General features: G+C 41.3%; 1 protein-coding gene across 24 annotated transcripts in view; it reads right to left on the reverse strand.

The window, feature by feature from the left end:
• The window catches only part of HIVEP2 (HIVEP zinc finger 2), a 183,591-nt gene that overhangs the window by 93,684 nt on the left and 71,062 nt on the right, over positions 1-18,845 (reverse strand). The window lies entirely within an intron of this gene.

Genomic DNA, 18,845 nt, shown 5'->3' on the forward strand with positions numbered 1-18,845 from the left:
CTAATCCAGTGAGTCTGACTCTAAACCAACGCTCTTGAAAATATATACATAGTGGCAAGATAGGAAGATTCTTGGGTTGAAGAAATACAAGTACCCCGCAGCTACCGCAGCTCAATTTTCAGTTCCACTCATGATTTTGATCTGGCAAATGGACCACCAGTGCCAAACCAAAGAAAGGTTAATATATTGAACCATTCCTGGCTACCACTGTCTACACTAGCAGGACTGAACCACATGGCCACAGAGTTTGAGGTGAGTCAACCAGGTCCATCTACAGCAATGATGGAATGCTTTCACACTTAGAATGAAGGTCATTGCTCTAAATCTGGCAACAAAATCAAAATCTTTCTTATACAGCTCAAGAGTTTTCTTTCACCCAGATCATTGTCCTAATTTACATTGGCACTGAAAAGTGTTTATTAACTATAAAATAAGACTAAAATTGATGGGTTTGGAGGACATTATACACTCATGTCCCACTACATTTTTTGGAGGGCATGCCACGCCCTCCTTCTCCAGAAAATACAATATTTCTTTGTTCCTAAATAAAAGCCACAAATTTCCAAAAAAGTAACATAACTTCACTACTTGATATTCTTTTAAATTTTATTTTAACTTCATTATTGGGAAATATCTTTATTTAATTTTTCTATCAAAAAAAGCATTATGCTTTTCTTATAACATGTTCATGATAAACTTTTCCTCCCCTTATTTATTCAATTATTCATTCAAAATACAACAATTGTGTTCTCCCAAAGCCATGGTTCTTGTCTTCATGGAACTTGTGGGCTAGTGAAGAACAGACATTGAAAATAGAGTGTTACTGGGTGATCCCATAACAAAAGGCAGGCTATGTAATCAGAAAGCAATGTAACAGTATTTGAGAAAGGGAACTCTCTTCTAAATGTGCACGATTTAAAATCTGGAGGTTAAACATCGCCCCTGTCATGATCTGAAGCCTCATAGTAAGAGGTGATTAAAACACACACATTTAAATCCCCCAAAACTATACTCTCTTTCAAAACTGCTAAATGTTCCAGGGCACCCTGAATCCAGTTTGAAAATCCTCAGTATAGATGTTCTAGAAACTTCCCAAAAGAAGTTTCGGGCCACCATTCTCATATCCTAGCTTGCACAGATTTATCACTCAGTCGAACACATAAATTTATGCAATTTGACAAATTTAGAAGGGAAGGGAGAAAATACAGATAGGATTATCAGAAGCGAAGACCCTTTCGAGTCTTGGAGTAGCAATCTTTTCCATTGTACTTTTCAAGTCTAAAATAATAATCTTTGACAAATTTGATGTAAACATTTATTATTTGATATAGAAACAAAGAACAAGGTATTTTGGTCCTTATTTTTCAATTAATTGAAACTCCCCTTAGTTTAATTGCACACGCGTACAACATCTGTCTTTTCTTGTGCCCATTCTAGAACCTGCTGAGATCCCAGTTGTTTTCTTATTGATCTGCTTCAGTTGGTATCTCAATCCATAGATTAAGGTGTTCTTCTTTCCCTCTTTTGGCAAACTTTGGCAGACTAAGTACACTTGGCACAGATCATACACAAGAGCATGTCCAAATGGAATGCAAGGAGACCGCCTGATGCCTCTTCTTCCCACATCAGAGAAGCAAACCATGGCTGGTCCAGCTTGTCTGCCCTCCAAGGCTGGGACGTAGGATGGGAAGGTACAGTCCCAAAGGAGGGGGTGTCTAAGCTGCCTCCTGAGGTTTGAGGGAAGAACTCACTTGGAACAGGTGCAAGCAGAACTACTACACCTCATCTTCCAGCCCGCTCAATGCTTCCTATTTAAAATGTCATGTTCCAAACATTCGCTTTGAAGCCTACTATTTGACATTTGGAATGTGTCCTTCTAGAACCACAGTCACAACCAGTGATTGGCATCTCAGGCTAGCCTAAGGCGATGTAATAAGAGTACTAAAGGACCTATTCACCTTATATGGCATAGCTTCTATTAGAAAAAATCGTCATACTGAGGGCTTGAGTCAGTAGGATATGAAACTGCTCCTCACTTTTTCCTACATAGGCCCTAGAAGTCTAGGTAGAACTCCAAGAAGTAAATAATGAGGAATGGCAAGGTGCATTCTCCGGGGGCAGAGTGATGAGGCCGGGGCATCAGCGGGAAGAAGCTCAGTGGCTCCAGTCTTTTGCAAAGGTGGCAGTGGTGGTCCAGACTCTGCACTGGTCGTCCAGACTCTTCCGCCACCTCCAGTAGCAACGGCGGCAGAAGAGTGGAAGAGAAGAGAGGACACAGAAAGTAAGTGAATCAGAATTGAGGGCAGTTATGAAAAGGGAGTGTCCTAAAGCTGAGAGCAAGAAGAAGAGGCAGGGAATTCCTGCCACACGCCAGCAGGGGAAATCCCCGGGTTTAGGTTGTCATCCACTTCGTCACTGACTAGGAATATTTATTATTTAGTAACTTAACCCTCCCATCCCTACTTTCTTACTCTAGCTTCTTAGAGTGAAGCTTTACGTTATTAACGAAAATCTGCTTCAGGCTGGAGATGTGCAGTGCCCCTCAGATTTACTGCTAACCTACAGAAGTTCGCAACAAGGGTGATTTTGTTCCCCCAAGGGACACTGGGCAATGTCTGGGGTTATTTCTGGTTGTCACGACCAGGGAGGGGGTGCTATTGTCATCTAGTGGGTAGAGACCAGGGATGCTGGTAAAGATCCTACAATGCACAAGACAGGCCCCACAACAAAGAATAATCCATCCCAAAATGTTAATAGCCCCAAAGTTGAGAAGCCCTCTAACTTTGTAACTGTGCTGTGGTAACTTTTCGTCACACGTGACTGTGCTCTTAACGTGTTTAAGCGATGATAACACAAACCCTGCAGACCACCATATCAATCAAACTCCATCATGAAGATCACACCCAACCAAGAGAAATTCTACAAACAAGCAACATTGTTCTTCAGAATTACGACATGTGACGTCTGTTTTTTAACTGAAGAAGTAAAATCAAGAGAGCCAAACTTTGAGAGGCCGGCAGAGAGGGCAAGGCGTGAGCTTGGGATCACCCGGATCAAACTGCCGTTTTCTAGAGCAGGTGCTGTGCCAGCTCCCGGGAGAACGTAAACCTTGCCACGATCCTGCTTCTTAAGCATCTCCACCAACAGCAGCTGTGTTCCTCCCCAAGCATCCAATGACAACCCAGGAGCATCAACTAGTCCCGAAACGCTCACAGCTCTCCAGCATCATAGCAACAACCTCCCCAGGAAAAGCCTTACTAGGCTGTATGTGTGAAAAAGAACGAAAGCAGGGCCACTATCAAGACACAAATACAGTAGTTCCATGACCCAGGCAAGGAACATAACCTCTTTCTGACTCTCTCTTTCTTCAACTAAAAAGAGAAAGTTTGGCTTAGTCATCTCCACCCTTCTTGTCAATTCTCCCCGCCATGATTGTTTTCTCCCCAGATGGTAGTGAAAAGGGGGCTACTCCAAAGAAAGTAGGGAAAAGCGACCTTGGGAAACCATCTGTGATGACGGCTCCAATCGTGGGGTGTCTGTGACCACAGCAGACTACCCACCCAGGCAGTGAACAGGCCCACAAGAGAAACCTTTTTCAACAAATGCAAAACATGGCCCCAAGCTTGACAGAGCGAGTCTCTGTTGAGCTCCAGGCTGTATTAGAAATGATGACTGTCAGAAATCAAGGAACGATCTCCACGTGTGTGTGGCAGGGAAAGGACTGGCGGTTACACGCTGGTCTCGTCGGCCACAGCCTCCTGCACAGATAGCCATCACCTCCCAAGCACCATCTTCTCATTAGGAAGGACAAAGAAGAGTACAGTGCGTTTTTAGCCACGTCTTCGTAATAAAAATTGTCAACAAAACCAAAATGGGAGGGTAACACAGTATGAATGTGAGGAGCCGATACTGTACCGAACGCTTCATGTGGTTAGAACCATTTGGCGGAGGCCCAATCAGTGCCCGGGAACTGTTCAGCGTGACTGAAGGCTGAAGTGCTGGGATGGTTTTCCTGCATTTCTCCACCACAAGAATGGATGCTGTTTTCCTGAGTTTCCCCCCTGAGATTCTACAGTGTGCTTCTGTTCATAGCTTAGCGTGGAAGAGCAATAACGTCAAAGATATACTCAGGCTCCACCAAGTATAAAAAGTAAAAAGTGGTATTTCTAATCCTCAAGATTCTAAAAATCTGAACAGGAAAACGTATTAAAAATACACCATAGTGAGGGGATACATAAGAAGAAGTGAAAGTAATATACATCCATTTTTCTGCCATTTCAACATTATCACAACTTCCTGGGGATATGTTTTCCCAGCTGAAACACCAGGATTTTAATATATGTTTGAAATGTGAGGCTTTCTGATAAAACCTGTTTGTTTGCTGAGTTGGTTTTTTTTTTCAGTAAGAGCTGGTACTTTTTAAAACATCTGTCATCTGCACTTGAGAGTACTTGACAAGCGCTGTCTCATAACTTTCTGCCACACGCTGGTGAGGGGCACCAGCAGGTACCCTCATCTCATTTCACTACGAGTCAGACGGACAGCAAGGAGTTAAAAATAGATCTTCACGTGCTCCCAGTTCCACCCGCCACTCCTCTTTAACCTCCAGGATTCTCCCCAAGCCACCCCCACAGAAAGGAGGGAAAAGAATCCCCTTGGACTTGTGCTACGGCCACGGAGAGACTGAAGACTCAATTTACAGTTCTTTTGTGGTGAAATGAAAAGGCAGATGCAAGGAGGTGACTTCCTTCTCGCTGCAAATAACTCGAACACGACCAACGTGCTACAGAAATCAATGACAGAACGACTGCCTTTTTCGGAGCAGCCTGAGCGGTCTGTTGGACGGAGGCATTGCTAAGCTGAGGCACGCTGCCTGGATCAAGGCCTGCAAAGCAGCTTCACAAGAGAGAAGCGAGAGTGATTTACTTATTAAAGAGACAACTGTAAAGTCTGATACAAACGGACAAGCGTAAAACCTTCAATGCACAGACCAAATGCTTGGCTTGGCAACCATCAAATGCAATAAGCAATGAAATCTAGGTTATATTACTCAACTTCCAAAGTCTAATGCCTCTTTTTATCCTCAAAAAGATGCCATCTCCACGTGCACAAAGAAACGGCCTGCGAGGGAGAGCTCTGGTTAAGAGGGGCTCCCCAATTACCCTGAACCCACACAGGAAGCTGAGGGGAAACCTCAGTGACTAGTTTCTACTAACCTGGTCTTCCGTAGACGGATACAGTGCAGCTAAAGGGAATTACTCCATTTCAATTTGGTTCGAAAGCATTTGACATTGTTCAAGACAACGCAAATCTCAACAATAATTGCCCAAACAATCCTTCTGGGATCCTTGTTCCTCTGTTGTTCACAAATGCGGCAGTGATGGTGCCTTTGTGAGATTCTGAGAACAAGAGACACCTTGTGGCCTCGATTTTACTTTCTGAATCATTATTGAGTTGCCAGCAACCAGGAAATACAAGCAAAAAATAAAGAGGTCCAAAAAGTTGTTAGAATGTGGAGCTTGAGTTCAAGAGCAAATTACAAGAACTATTACATCACTTGCCACCAAATGTTGTCTGTCAACTTAAAAAAAAAAATCCAAATAAAGAGAGAATTCAAACAGTCCTTCAAGAATCAGCTATTTTATGGCTCCTAGGTCTGGGTCATTCACAACTCCCGGAAATAGCTGTGTGTTTGCCAAACACTCTTATTTTGTGTGTTCTCACGGGCCTCCAGGACTGGTGCAAATTGTTTTCCAAGCACCATCCGGCCATAATGACCAGGTTACTGCTGATAATTATGCTTGCCTGCCTATAGGTTTGTCAGCTAAAGAAATCCACAGGCGGCTGCCATAATGAGCAGAATCGACTTCTGGCGCAGCTGCGCTGACCACAACGCATTAGAAAAACAACCCTCTTTGCAATAACCAGTTCTGGGCATCACTGGTTAAAAAAGACTAGTTTCCTGTTTTTCTCAAAAACTTCAGAGTGTGGGTATTGCTATTTTTTACCCCACCCACACCTTTTCTCTTTAATTGTTGAAGATTCAGTGTTGTAAACACCTAATCATGGGCATTTTCTTATATTAACGCTCCAGGTTTAATTTTCAGTCTGATTTGTCCTTTCCAAGCCGGGGCCTCCGCTGAGCCAATACCCACGTGGGAGGAGGAGCTGGGGCACCGGGTCAGAGGCCTCGGGAGGAAGGGGGGCGCCCCCCTGGAAAGAGGCACTCAGCCTGGGCTTGGACACTCCCCCTCCACTCCACATTCGTGCCCAGGACCAGGGGCAGAACAAAGGCACCTCCAGGTTGGCTGAACCCCAGAGAGGGAGTCTGGCAGCCTTAACATGGCATAAAGCATCCAGTGCCCCATCTGACGCAGCATCTCATTTATCCTACGCTGCTCCACTTCCTCACTTGGAAATGGTGATTCCTTTCTTTCTAGGGGGTTCTAAACACATGTAGGCAGCACACATTACCACAAGGCTGTTCTCCCTGCCTGACCCCATCAGGTCCCTGCTCCTTCCAGACCCTCACCCTACCTAATTAACACATGCACACATACACAGCACCTGTGCCAGGAAGGATGCTATGTATCTGTTTCCCACACCAGGACAGAAGCTTCTCAGGACAGGCAATACTGTTTCCTTCACCCCTGTGGCCCCTGCACCTTGAGCAGTGCCTGGAAAACAGCACTCGATTGTTAATGTTTGTTAGAACAAATGCCCTCTCCCTCCGCTGCTATTCACATCTGCCTTCAGCTCACCTCTGACCTTCCTGTGCCTGCCTCTGTGCAAACCCTCGTCTACTCCACTGCAGTTGACTTTACACTGGGCCTTCCCATAAGCCCAGAGCTCCTGGAGGTGGAAACTGCACTGTGCCTGCTGCACAGGACCAGCATGCAACAGGTACCCAATAAACGCCTGCCGGATGCTGTCAAATGAATCACTGTGGTCATCTACGTTGGGGGCCAGGGACTCTGCAGACACTGCAGGAATATAAAAATGAGTAAGACACAGATTTCTCTCTATCGTTTTTCCTTTTACTTTTGGACACTACAAAAAAAGTCTGAGGCATTTCCTAAGCTAACAGCATCCGCTCAAAGGCAAGGCACTAAGACTGAATCCACATGAACTCATCCAAACAAGGACCAGAGAAAGAATTCTTTTAAAGGAAGTTGAAAGTAAAATATAGATTGTTGTCCTGCTAAGCAAGAGGTTGAGGTAATATCCTTTGAAAGTCACTGAAAGGGAAGGATTCTAACCAAAATCAAATCTTTATTTGGGTTAAACTTCACAATAAGGAAAGGATAAACATTTTTTTTTCTCCTGTAAGTTCTCCTTTTAAAAGAAAGGCAGAAATTCAACAGAGGCCTCCATCCCCTCAAATCTTCTACATTTTTCCGAACGATAAAAGAGATAGAAAGTCTGAGCCACAATTATACCTAAATGTACATGTGTTGACTTCACATGATTCCCACTGATTGTAGGAAGAATCAAGGGGATAAAAACTTAAATAAGGCCCTCACGTGAGGGAAATAAATTTATAGTACTTATTATTTGTGTCAAGATTTTTAAAAATTACTTATATGTACGCTCATATTACCAAGTTCTGCAAGCCGCACACTGCAGTCGCTTCTGGCCCTGGGAATAGGCCTCATTCCTAACAAATTTTGCAACTTGTCTAAGTAACAGACAGACTTTTTAAAATGAGGTAAAACCTCTTTAATTCCCAAGTGTTTCATTTAAATATGGAAAAAATAAAAGAGAAACAGAAGTTAAGCCAACCACCATTTCACAGTGGATCGATTTTCAAGAAAGTTAAAAATTTTCTTGGAGGGTCCATGCACACATCAGATAATTGAGAACACACCAAGCGACAAATGAAGGCAATGCAGACAGCACGTTCACATGCTGAAGTGCATTCACAAAGGCAAATGCTGGTTAGAATAACAAAGCCTCTTTGCTTCTGTGTGTTTGGGAATAAATATGGTCATTATTATATTTTACTACTAAGCAGCAAAGACTTTCCCTATTCATTGACAGATCAACCAAAATAGCCTTCCCCAGTATTAATACTCACATGATGGATCTATAAGAAGCAATTTACCAATAATGACAAGCTCAAACATATATGCCAGATGCTTGAGATGAATAAACCACAGTCTCTACATATGAAAAAAAAAAAATGCAATGCCACGTCCCATGGAAACCAAGGATCTAACGCAAGAACATTCGATGAACTGTGAGCCACATGACCAGCCCAACAAAGTAATTCTGCTTCTCACAGGTGTCCTTGGATAAAGTAGAATAGCACTACACAAATGACAGGAATTTTTAAAAGACACATATATACATAGTTTTCAGTCAGGCTGATGCTAAAAATTAATATTCAAAAAAACAGAAAATCTTTCTTTCCAAGTCATCAATAAATACCCTTGAAATTAGCCCTCTCCCTTGAAACAATTTAATGTCATCTTAGGTTCTAAGTGGTCAGCCCTACACTAACAGATTATAAATAGATAAAATTCAGTGTATGCAACTTCTGTTTAGAAAGGGATGCCATTCCGATGTGGACTCTTAATAAAGAACTGGTAAGTAAGCAGACCAGACGGGGCGGCAGTCTTACTGGAGGTTAGAACTCGGCCCACATGCAAGAGCAGATGGTTATTCTGGACAGCTGCGGGAAGATGGGGGAAATAGCTTGAGAGCTATCGATTTCTGTAACGATTAAAACCAACGACCACCACAATGAAACAGCACTTAGATTTTTATAATGTTACTTGAAAATTTTTTCAGGAAATTTTAGGGTTATCAAGTTAAGGAGACACGTCAGCCCAACAATCTCCAAGACTGTTATCAATATTTTATACCTGCATCACTTTGCCGCCCTTCATTCTCTCTTCCCACTAGATAAATCTCCGTAACAGAGAAGAAACACTAATAATTGAAACACGTGTTTGACTAACATAATTATAAGAAAGAATGAAACAAACTTATTGTACTAGATGCCAGATTTGTGAAAGACAAGTGTCACTCCTTCCTCAAACAATTTTCAACAGTTAGAAAAAAAAAAACAACATATGGATTAAATAATGCATTTGCCACTGCAGCAAATGAAATATATAAAAATGGCAAAAACAGGTTTGGTTATATTGTTCTTATAAATTCTCTGTCCACAGCTCCATACGTAATACACCGCAAAATTTAATATGAAGCCAGAGATATCAGAACTATAAATAAACTCTGAATTATAGTAGTTTGGGTCTCTTTAATACAAATCCTGAATACAAGCCAAGTCTTTTCTCAGCCTGGTCAATGTTCCTGACCTTAACATATATACTGTTTTTATTTTAAAAACCTCAGATCTTTTTGGAAATTATGAATTAACTTCTTTAAAATATTAATGGCTAATAATAGTTACTACGTATAAAATAACTACCTAAAATATTGCCTTCTGCAGAATCAAAAGACATATACGTTATAACATTACAAAATATTTCTAAAGACGGTGCATGGCAAATATCAACTGATGAATCCCTCTAGAGATTTAACTGAGTCCTCAGAAGCAAAGGGGAAATAAGAGAAGTTTACAAAGTGTCTCCCCAAAGAGGTCAAATTTGATAGTAAACGTCATGCTGGGTTAAAGCAAATGAAAAATATCCAGAGTTTTCACAAGATTTCATGTCTGCCTCCATCTAACCACGCGTTTCCATATTACACATTTGAGGGCCAGCTCTTCATCAAACTCTGGGACAGGAGCTAGGATCATACAAAAGTAAGATGCATTTCTTTCTATGGAAAAGCTCCCATTCCATTGAGCACTGATTCCAGGAATACTTCTAGTTCACAGGTCCCTAAAACACCTTTATAAGGGACTTTATTTAAATGCCACCCTTATTATTTTACGTAGCTTTTGTTCCAGTATGGAGAAATGTTTATATTGCTATAAACAAAGATTGCATTAAAAGGATATATATGTGTTAGCAATTTTCAAATTAAATGTGCCCGATTTACCTCGCCTCTTCCACTGGAAAGACCACCCAGGGAGCAGCCAGACCAGCCGAAGGGCTTAGGGGGATCCCCTCCTCTCCTCTCTGCTCCCCACACTGAGGATTTCACCTCTCCCCGTAGTCCTGCAGCCTGGAACCAGACCCGACCTCCGCTTGCCCTCCCTCCCACTCTCCAGCCTACAGGAGTGTCAGCAGGCGCCTTCCCAGATCCCTTCAACCAAGAGCTCCAGCAGTAGCCCAGAATCAGGAGTGGGAGAGCCGCTGCTCCCACAAGGGCAGAAACAGCCGTGTTCCCCAATACCACGGCTTGTCACTCAGAAGGCATTTCTCCAGGGAAACTGACAGCTAGGTGTGTAACTCCTTAACTATCACTAATACTTCAAGTACGTTAAAGGTCATCTCAGCTTTTGTGACCTAGCAAAGAAAAACAAATACTATCCAAGAAAACTGTTTATAAGTTGAGGATATCTTACATGCACAGCGAGGGCAAAGAAACCAGAATCTTGACATATGACACTTGTTCATCCAATAATTTTTTGACTACCTAGTAACTTCTAAGTATATACATTTGCAATTACATACCTCAGTTAAATGCCTTTATTCTGCTCTGTATTGCTTTTTCCTTTTTTAAAGATTGCCTCTTCGGGAATTACAGCCTTCAGTTCGATCCACCCCGCCCCCCCCCCCCCCCCACCAAAGAATTAAACACAAGTAGAGGAAAATTCACTGCACACAACCTGTCACTCACACGGATGACACCTGATGGTGTCCCTCTATAGTCTCCTTTCCCTGAAGGCCCAAATCCCAAAAGAACAAATTCAGCCAATTCCATTACAAACTGCAATTACCTCCCTAGGGGCTGAAACACAAATGCAAGTTATCAATTGTCACCTCAAGTAATAAATACACATATATATGTGTTAGAGCTTAGAAGTGAGAAATAGACTCTTCAAAAGTAGTTTCCTCCAGCAGGAATTTCATAATAGCTTATTGGGGTTTTGGTGTTTTTGTTGTAGATTTTTATTCCCCAGTAAGAAAATAAGTATCTTGACAGTCACTGTTGCTCTAGGAAAACCAAATCTCTGAATAATTCCAGGTATCTCATATGCTGCCATTTTTATAATTCAAGATAGAATTTGAACTGCTATATATAACCCATGAATTCAAATCTTGTTTTCTATTATATTTCTAATTGCTTATTCAATTAGGATGTGGGATGGTACCCATTAATGCTGTAAGGAGCATTATAAGAAAATGCTGAGTGAAAGACATAAAAATCCTAATTTCATTAAAAATTAACCAAAAAAGATATTAGGGTTATGCTACTAACTAGTGAAGGTCTCAAATTTTTAAACTGAGAAGAGCAGAAATGGAAAAACTTTTAAAGACTAGTGTTACCATTAGCTTTCTCTTTGACTTGGTTCAAAATCCTTGCATAATTAATACAGTAATACATAAATGCATATGAACCTACAATACAGTAATAATGATAAGTGCATGTGAACCTACCACCTCTCTTCACTTGCAGTTTAATTAGGTGACTGACTTCAGGCATACTGTAAATTATAGTGACAATTTAATTACTTCTTTAATTGCACACTTAAAAGATTTATAAACAGGAATAGAACAGCCTAGTACTTGAAAATAGGCACACCAAAGGAAATGAAGCACAACCCAGGATGATGACAGAGACAGACGATTCCTATAAGATAGAGCTGAACCAGAAGGAGTTTTGCATGCTTCAGTACACAACTGCTCTACTGCCTTACCACGAATTATGAACAACCTACACCGGCTTCTTTACGACCATAACTGTCTTTACAAGGAAGGAGCTGGACCTCCCACATTTTTCTATGTCAGTTATGCCTCTGGGCCTTACCCAGCAGGCCTCCTCTTGCAATCAAAAAGCACAGACTTTTGAGAGAGTCAGACCTTTGGTTCAAAACCTTCCTCTGCCATTGGCCACCTATGATCTTGACAAAGTTAACCTCTCTGGGCTTCAACATCTTTATTCGTAAAGTGAAGAAAATAGTTACTTTGCAGGGCTGTGATGGAAATTACATAAGACAGACAGTATGGTACACTGGTTGAAAGGCATACTCCACCTCTTACCACATGTAGAACCTTAGACAAGTTATTTATTCTCCTCATGCCTCAGTTTCCTCACCTACAAAATGGAGATAATAACAATTGCTTCAACAGCTTGTTGGAGAACTAAGTTAATACACATAGAGCACTCCTGGTTGGCACACAGTAAGTACTCAGAAAACGTCAGCTATTAGTAAATCACTGAGCACAATCATTGCCACACGCTTCCTTTCCTCAACCCCCAGCCACATAGATATTTCTAGCGATAAACAGTTCCTGAAATTCCATCTCTGCTGTGAAGCTTTCTTGTGGAATTAGGCAAGAGCTAACTGCTTTATTATCCCTGTCCTATGTATGTGTATCCATATCGAAGTGCTTAGCTTTAATTTTAAGTCTCCAGAACACACGTTCTTAGTCTGGGAGGTTCTCTTCGTGAGGCATGTGCAGCCTTACGAATTCAAATATGCCATCAGACACTTAGAAAAGACGTGGACAATCACCAAAGCAATATGTATTTTGACGTCAATGATAACACAGAATTACTGGCAGGACTTATGCGTCGAGCTGTGCAACAGGCTTTCTTTTCATCTTTAAGGTGAGCTTCTCCCTTAACTGCTTTAACCGTAGCAGGATTTCATTTTTGCCAACAGGGTTCAAGTGCAAGAAGACTCCACCCAAGGCGGCTAATTACCTCTCCCTAACTGCTAAAAATAATTCACCTTTCCCTTGAACTGTCTTTATAAAAGGTGAACAAGAAGATAAAAATCAAACTACAATTTTTTGATGGAAATTGTTACTTCTCCTCTCTGCCCCACGGTAAACTGGAGAATGAGGAAAGATGGAAGATGGGGAAAGACGGAGCCAGTGGGTTATGAGGAGTCTTAGGTGGGGATAGACTGACTCCAATACTTCTAACCGGCTCTGGGAAGTGTGGTGTTAATATTCCTCTAACAAACAACTGGAGATGGGCCCTGGTGTAAAAATTTACTTTAATCAAAATACACTTAATTAGAAAACATGATCGCCTGCTTACATCAGAAAACAAACATTTTATTCTTTTACTAGTATGTATTTTCAATTGTCTTTTTTTAAAATTCGCATGCTATTAAGAATCAAGCTTTGTTAACAACTTTACAGCCAAAACTAATGAACCCTATGCATTAATGTGTCTTTCTTACTGTACAAGTCAGGCCATCATATATACTCAACCAGTTTTTATTAACTATCAGTGGCATTTATCCACTATGGCAGCCAATCTCCTGTACATTTGGTCAAAGATAAAATAAATATCTGGCTTGAACCACCTTCTACAAGCCAGTTGTTATCATCACAGATTGATTGCAACAGATATGCTCTTGATACACAGAACCCACACACACCATCTCTGACGCTCCCTCCACCCGCTTCTGTGACAGCTTTGGTCAGCGACAGCTGCAGCTGACACATTACTGTACTTGAAGAATGTGGCATACATATAGAGATTAGATGACATAAAACTGTGAATACTGGACACAGCTCTTAGAAAGTTTTCCTGAGCTAGTCAGAAAAGAAATATATGTGATGAAAGAATCTGTGTGTGCCATCAGTTACTTAGAAAACGTGGAGAAATAGTTGCTTTCAGTAATCAACACATTAATAGTGGAGGAGAAGCATGCAAGAGTTGGAAGGTCTTAAGACAATAAAAATTCCAGTAGGATCCCATGTGAAATTCTTGAAATTGTGTGCTATAATAGGTCATTTATTTTTGTATATGTTCTTATTTTAAAAATAAGTCTCAGGGCCACCCATCTGAATAACCCAGGTTCAAGTCTTATATATTATCATTTTATACCTCTAATCTGGCACAGATTAGCAGCAGAAAGGAAACATATGTGTATAATCTTAAAACTAGAAAGACATCACATTGTAAGACTGCAGTGTCAGAAATTTCCGTTTCCAAGAGTTGCACAATGCTTAAACAATAGCTGTCCTGCTGAGCTACTGAGGTTCACTTAACCCACAGGCTGGCTGATGACTGATGAAGGGTCAAGAGGCTAGCAGACTTTGGGTGCACGGCACTTCAATCCTTTATCAAAGATGGCACCAGGCCATGTACTACAATAACAGAACAAATACTTCCTTTTACCATACAGTAAATTCCTTCCTCTGATTGGCTAATGCTTCAGCCCATGGTTCACAGGAGTAAAAGTACATTCTATTGGTAGCAAAAGACATTTTAAAAAGCAGTCACTTAATTCCTGGGCCAAGAGAAACGCCTATATTCCTACAGCAGTTAATAACCAGGTGTCTCTATTTGCCTCCTTACACTAAAACCTCCACTAAAAAGTCCATGAAGAGACTTCTGAAACCCAATTTCAGCAACTCCTGCACAACTGTTTCACAGAGGCACATGCCCATCTGCGAAGGCAATTAAATCTTTAAGTATGTGCATGAGGAACGTATAGAACGTTCTAATCACAGAGAATATTTACTATATGGTAAACCATACTATTATTTACATTTATTTGAAGTTAAAAAAAGAAACACTATCAAGTCATTGTTATAAATTAATTCAAAATCAAGGGGCTATATCTATTTTGAAAGGAAATAAGGACATAAAATATTCCTCCAAATGTTTGGAATTCCGGGGAATTGTATTTGTTATGGTAACTGACAGCTCATCAGAAAACATCTCAACCCATATTGTAGAAAAATCTTTTTCATAAATGTTAAGCATAATTTATTGCCTCTATAAATATAGTACTTTCTCCTTTTTTGGTGTGATGCTGAACATCTATTCAAAATTATAGCATAATATAGATTTAGGTCAGGTAGAAGATCTGAAAATATATTGAAAGTCACAGATCAATGGTTCTCACCTAGGGATGATTTTGCTCCCTCAGGGACATCTGGCGACGTCTGGAGACAATTTTGATTGTCAAGACTGAGACAAGCAGACACTACTGGTGTCTGCTGGGTGGCAGCCAGGGATGCGGCTGAACCCCTACAACACGCACACAGCCCCCCACAACAAAGAGCTGTCCAGACTCAAGTGTCAATAGCACCAAGGTTGAGAAATCCTGGCCTAGATGTAGCTTCAAAAACTAAGTCACTGTTACCCACCACTTCGCTGAAAAATGAAATGCACGTAGACAAAAAAGTTACATTACAGCTAATCAAAAATTTAATGCATAAAAAATTTGATGAACATATATTGTACCAACTAGATACAAATTTCTCATTCAGAGTAGAAAATGATTTCATAAAAATAATATATTCCAATGTAATACTAAATTCAATCTTTCCTCATTAACATGCATGAAATATTTCTTCTAATTTTAAAATTTGTTCTCAATATTTTTAAAATCTGAAGCAGTACACTGAATTTTTTCTGATCACTTGATTTTTTTTTTTTTTGAAGGAAGATTAGCCCTGAGCTAACATCTGCCACCAATCCTCCTCTTTTTGCTGAGGAAGACTGGCCCTGAGCTAACATCCTGCTCATCTTCCTCTACTTTATGGGTGGGACGCCTGCCACAGCATGGCTTGACAAGCGGTGCGTAGGTCCACACCTGGGATCTGAACCGGTGAGCCCCGGGCCACCAAATTGGAACCTGCAAACTTAACTGATGTGCCACTGGGCCAGCTCCGATCACTTGATTTTTAATATGCAAACAGGACACCCAGGTTAAGGAGAAAATCAAACTTAAAATTGTGTTGAATCTCAGAACCAAACAAAGGGAGCAAACTCTATTATATAACAACCAGCATTTTAAAAGCGTACACTTGAATTACAACCGTAAGACTCACTTAAGACAAACTAAGATTTAGATTACATACATGAGTAATTTTACTAACTTCAAGTTTATCAACACAGTGACTCAAAAAAGAGTTAAAAGCGTATTCCTACTATGAATCTTGTATCCTACGTGTTCAACCACTCAGGAGGAGCTCATTACCTTCCTTTCCAGGAAAAAGGAAACACTGACAGTTTCTCCCACAGAACATTCGGAACGGACCTTCACAGAGACGAAACCCAATCTTCACTCAGGCCTCAAAGAGATAGGGGCCGTGCAGAACCTTCTAGCAGCAGCAGGAGCAAGGCCAGCCCTGAACAGCCGCAGGTGATCCCCGGGACCCCCCCAACAACCCTCAGGTCTGAGGCAGCACATGACTCTGCTCCTTTGGGATTCAGCACCAGGGTTATTACGAATATGAATTTTTAAATAGCAGTGAGGGACCAGGGTATTGGGAGAAAGGAAATTACTGCCCAAGTCCAGGAGGTCAGCTTCTCTGACCTCACTGTGTCACTCACTGGCCACTTGTCTGTAAGCCTGTCATTGAGTGTCTCAGCCATAAGTTTCCCCTATTTGTAAAACAGGGCTGGTTGTGAGGATTAAATGAAATAAACGTATGTAAAAGGACTCCGTAAACTGCCAGGCACCACAGAGCACGTGAGTCTGTCGATGCGAAGGGCGGCCACAGCCCGGCCCACCCTGTCCTTCGCTCTCTCGCCGCGCCTCCCCGCTCTCTTTCTCCTCCTCGCAAGAGATGCATCATCGAACTCAACCAAATTCCATTAATTAGAACCTAAAACAGCATGGGAGATGGTACAGTTCACCCCCTCACATAGCCTTTCATTTCCCTCTTTAATCTACTTCGAGTGCAGACGGTTTTAGAGGCATCATTCCATTTAAGCTTCACAACCGCCCGACCACCTCATGAAGGTACCCTTCCTGCCCAGGTTAGAAAACAGTCACAGGGAGGTTAAACACTTGCCAATTTTCACCCAGCTAGAAGTGAGGGAACCAGGACAAGAAGCACGGCAATTTACTTCCAGAGCCAGTACTCTTAGCCACAACCAAGAACAGCCTCTCATTTAAAAATGAAGTTATTTATAAAACCAAGCATCAGTTTTTGTAAAGTAAGCGACGCGCAGTTACACACAATGTAAATAGACGGATTCTCCTCCCTTCATAAACCTCCCCATCACCTCCTTTCCTGACAATCTTGGTCAGGACCAGGAGAGCAGGACCGGTGAGAGCAACATTTTGCCTAAGACGGCATTCCATCAGCGAACCAAATTTTCTTAAGTGCAGGAAAAAAGTAGCTTCCCCAATGAGAAAGTCATAATCATCTCTGACATTGCAGAAGTGAATTACTGGGATGTTCAGTGGAAAAATGCAAAGCAGTGAACACACAAAAAAATAGCAATGATAATAATAATAATACATGCTTATTCATAACACCTCCCAGCTTACAGATGCTTCCATATACATTATCTCGTTAGACTTGCATCATCCAGCAAAGAGGGTAGAAGGTTTGCAAGTAGTGGAAGGAAGAGACAAGTCAGGTGTCAGAATAACCAAAGAGAGAACTAGTGTCTTAAATCCCCAAGTTTCTTGTCTACTCCATGGCCAGAAATGCAATTTTGGAGTTTCTGAAGGGCCAGGAAAGAATACAGATCTTGTGATTCCAAAATAACTTTCTTATTTTCATTCTTATTTTCCTCTTAAGGAAAATAAAACAAAAGCCTCAGAAAAATAATTCTATCCACGTTTTTATATTATAAATAAAATCATAAAAATACAAATTTTACCTTATGGAACATACACTGTGAATAGATTCAGAAACTAAAATCACAGAAATATGTATTTATAAATTAGTACAGCTGCATATGTTTACCTTAACACCTGATTAGGTCCCTTTCAATTTGATCTCTCATCTCCCCAGTTACTACTACCTCTTGAAGGCAGACAAAAATGACTGCCCTTTGTCTGTCCCCCACGGCCTAACAGAGGACTTTGTACACGGTTGAGACTCAGTGAAGGCATGGATCGCTTAATTGATGGAAATTAGGCTGTCAGCCCACTACTACAAAATAAATGGTCTTAAAAATATACTGTTGCCTTGAGGGTATTATGTTGAGTGAAATAAGCCAGACAGAGAAAGACGAACTCTGTATGACTCCACTCATAGGTGGTAGTTAACATATGGACAAAGAGAACTGATAGGTGGTTACCAGGGGAAAGGGGGGTGGGGGTAGGGCACTAGGGGTGAAGTGGTGTACCTACAACATGACTAATAATGATGTACAACTGTAATTTCACAAGGATGTTAACTTTCATAACCTTAATAAAAAAAATATATATATACTGTTGAAAACACACAGGCAAGCAACCCAACACTCACTGAAATGCAACTTCGAGCAAAAGCAAATCAGAGATTTCATGGCACTGCAATAAAAACGCTCCTTTTGAATTCGACAGCTCCCAGTCACTGAGGCCCATACTAACACACAGGGAACCATCCTCTAAAACTGCTGAGGTATCTTCTGAATCACTGCCATTACCCGAGAAAACCCCAGGAAGTGGTTTGACCGAGAAGCTGGACCAGTGCGTAGGTATCAGCTGATCTCTCTCACACGTACGCCCAAGCCAGCAACAATGGGGGCCTTGTGAAACCAGGAGTAACCTTCCCTTATCTTCAGTTGTTTGGGAAATCATTTCTAGCCCAGTGAGTATATAACTTGGGAACAAGTCAAATGGTTAATTATTCACTGAGAGTTTAGTAATTAATCTGTTTTAGACCAACCACCTGAAAAGTCAGACCTAAAGAGTATGAGGATGTCCGACGTCTGGAACAATGAGTCTTTGGAACCATTTCCAAAAAGCAGCAATCTTTCCTAACCAGTCACGACCAACCGAGAACAACAACTACATGCAGGCAGCTGCTGGCAAAAACTGATCCAAAAGTGAAGGGATTTCATAA

Source organism: Equus asinus, chromosome 1 (genome assembly GCF_041296235.1).
Source record: "Equus asinus isolate D_3611 breed Donkey chromosome 1, EquAss-T2T_v2, whole genome shotgun sequence".
NCBI lineage: Eukaryota > Metazoa > Chordata > Mammalia > Perissodactyla > Equidae > Equus > Equus asinus.